Raw genomic sequence first — 3,079 nt, forward strand, 5'->3', positions numbered from 1 at the left:
CAAATTTGGAAACTTGACGAAACCTTATTTACTCGGTAAAATAATTAAAAAGAATATTTCATGTATATATAAAAATATGATCCATATAACGGTATAAATTATATCAAATGTAAAAGAGAATCGATTAAAAAAAAAAAAAAAAAAGAAAAGACAAAACAAGATCACTAAGAATACTTGGAAAAATTGTAACGAACTTTATTTAAGATCGTTCGACAATCGAATACAATTACAAAATAAAAAAACTCACTATCGTTATCACCAAAATGTATTGCAATTAAGTAATGCATGAAAATATTTTTTCCTTGTTTTCTTTTTTTTTTTTATTGCCTACCGACAATTTTTTGTTCCAATCAAATCGAAACAAAATTCAACAACGTACTTGAATCTACTTTAATTAGGATATAAAAATAAAAACAAAAAAAGAGGGTAGATTGTGAATGGGTTTGAATAAAAAGACGAAGAGAGAGGATGCATTTCTGATCGAATGCGGCCCTGGTAACGTACTTGTACCAAACCGTAGGTGAATGCCGGGAGAGAAATCATACCAACAAGGACGATGCAGAGGGAGAGGCCGTGAGAGAGAAAGAAAGAAAGAAAGAAAGAAAAAGAAAAATATATATATATATACATATAAACCACGCCCGACTCATCCCGACTTTCTAGAAACCGAAAACTGGATCGTGCCTGTCCTCATCGCGAACGATCTCGAGAGACGTCAGAATCGAGGCTGATTCACGTAACCCGACATCTTTAAAAAGACTCTCTTCCCTTTCTTTTTTCCTTTTTCTTTCCTTTTCTTTTCTTTTTTGTTATCTCTCTCTCTCTCTCTCTCTCTCTCTCTCTCTCTCTCTCTCTCTTTTTCTCCTTTTCATTCTATTTTTTTCGATATTATTCACGAGATCGTTAAATGAGAACTTCTTTGATTCGTTATAGAGAGAGAGAGAGAGAGAGAGAGGGAGAGGGAATAGAAAAAAAAAAATAAAAAAATAATTGAAAAGATGAATTTCTACGGTGATCGTAAAACATGATGAGTTAGCTCAAAAAGTATTCAGACAATCGCGGCTTTAGAAACTATTCGAATTCTATTTGAATTGATCTTACATGTTAATTTTCATTACTTCTTCTTCTTCTTCTTCTTCTTCTTCTTTTCTGTACATTTTTTTGTATACTAACTATTATTATAGGTATTTGTGTATATGCGCGTGTGTGTGTGTATGTATATATACGCGTATGCAAGTAAAGTGTAAATTTTCTCGCGAAACACATCCTGCCGCCACTGTCACTTTCCACGACTAATTTCAGGATGAAGGAAATCACGAGAAATCCGACAGGACATCCGGGATAACGATGCATCGACGCATGTTAATGCACTACACACTTTCCATCCGATATTAGTAACATCCCACCGGTTCTCGCGATCTCTCCGCTCTCCCTAATCTCCATTCGATCATCTAAAAGTATACTTATATTCTAATATGAATAATATAAGTAACTGTTTTGCTAATATGTATTGTATGTGTGTGTGTGTGTCTCGGAAAATATTCTCCATCCTTTCGATTCCATCAATTATTCTATCTAGTATAAAATGAATAATAATATCATTATCTATGCATTAATTCACGTTCATATTTAATTAGATCAATGATCGAAAATCGTTTGTTCCATTCATTTTGATTTGTTGTTATCAACGATTTGTCTACGATTAATTTATTCAATGATTGAAATTCGATCGTTGACGAATTTTTAGTTCGGATATCGAATCGTAAAGAGAAACCCAATTTGTTTCTCCTTATTTTGTTACTTTTTTTCCCCCTTCCCCCTTTATTATTACAACAATATGGAATCGTTGAAATTAAATATCGTCTAACACTTTTTCTTCGCTTCTCGTCATTGCTGTCTGACAAGATCGCGAGTGAATTTCTCTTTCTTCGGACTAGTTGTGTGCCTGTTGTTGTTGTGTATGTGTGTGTCTGAGAAAAAGAGAGAGAGAGATAGGTTTGACTTCGTCTATAACTGGATCGAATCACGTGCAACGGTACCACGAGTTGTCGTCGTCGTTGTTGTTGTTACGTTTCTCGTATCAGTACTCTAGTATTTTGTTAGACTCAAACGAAGCCGCTGACGATAATAAACAAGTTTCTAGAACTAAACTTCCTTGATGAGAAAGAGAAGATTCCATTATAAACAAAAAATGAGCTATTTAAGAGAAGAAAAAAAAAAGATGTGTATTACTTTCACGGTGAGAAATAATTCGAAACGACGTTCCTCTTTTTACGGAGACTTCAATGCTATCGCGGCGACTTCAATGCGCGCATAGGCAATGCGATTTTCATTCGTTTAAAAATTCGAAAAAAAAAAAAACAAAATGTATATATAATATGAAAAAATAAATAAAATATATATAAATAATTATATATATAATTATTATATATTTATTATATATAAATTATTATATATTTTATATAAATAACAATTGTTCGCAATAACCACCCCGATTTGATTCGATAAATTTTCTATGATGTGAAATAATTAATAAAAAAAAAAACATCCTCATCGGTACCATGGCGTGTAAAAATCCGACAGAAATAAATATACGAGCTACGCGTAAAATCGTAATAATAATATATATATACGATAAGCTCAATGGAACACGCGTTCGATTGATTAACGATCATAAAAATAAAATACTACGCCATCGAATAAAGCACGTGCCATTTTATGAGACTGTGTCATATAGATAGAAGAAATTTTTAATTTGTATTCAAAATCGTATCGATTTTCGTGAAGACGTAAATACTCTCGATACAAATTTTTCTTCTTAATATCGAGACTCTCACGAAAATCGTTATGATCGGATTGAACATTTATCATGGTTGTTCCTCCGATGCAATGATTTATTAACGTTCTCTTTCTTTTAGTCTCAATATTCTCGGAGAATTTATATGGCGTTGGCCGACGATTACACGTCGTTTCTTTTCGAAGAGACGACGGCCTTTCACTTCTTTCCTCATCGTTCACGATTCCAATATTCGTCTCTGTTCGCGTCTCCTCCCTATCTCAACTCTCTCTCTCTCTCTCT

Source organism: Polistes canadensis, unplaced genomic scaffold, assembly GCF_001313835.1.
Source record: "Polistes canadensis isolate GaletaPanama2010 unplaced genomic scaffold, ASM131383v1 scaffold_108, whole genome shotgun sequence".
Classification (NCBI taxonomy): Eukaryota; Metazoa; Arthropoda; class Insecta; order Hymenoptera; family Vespidae; genus Polistes; species Polistes canadensis.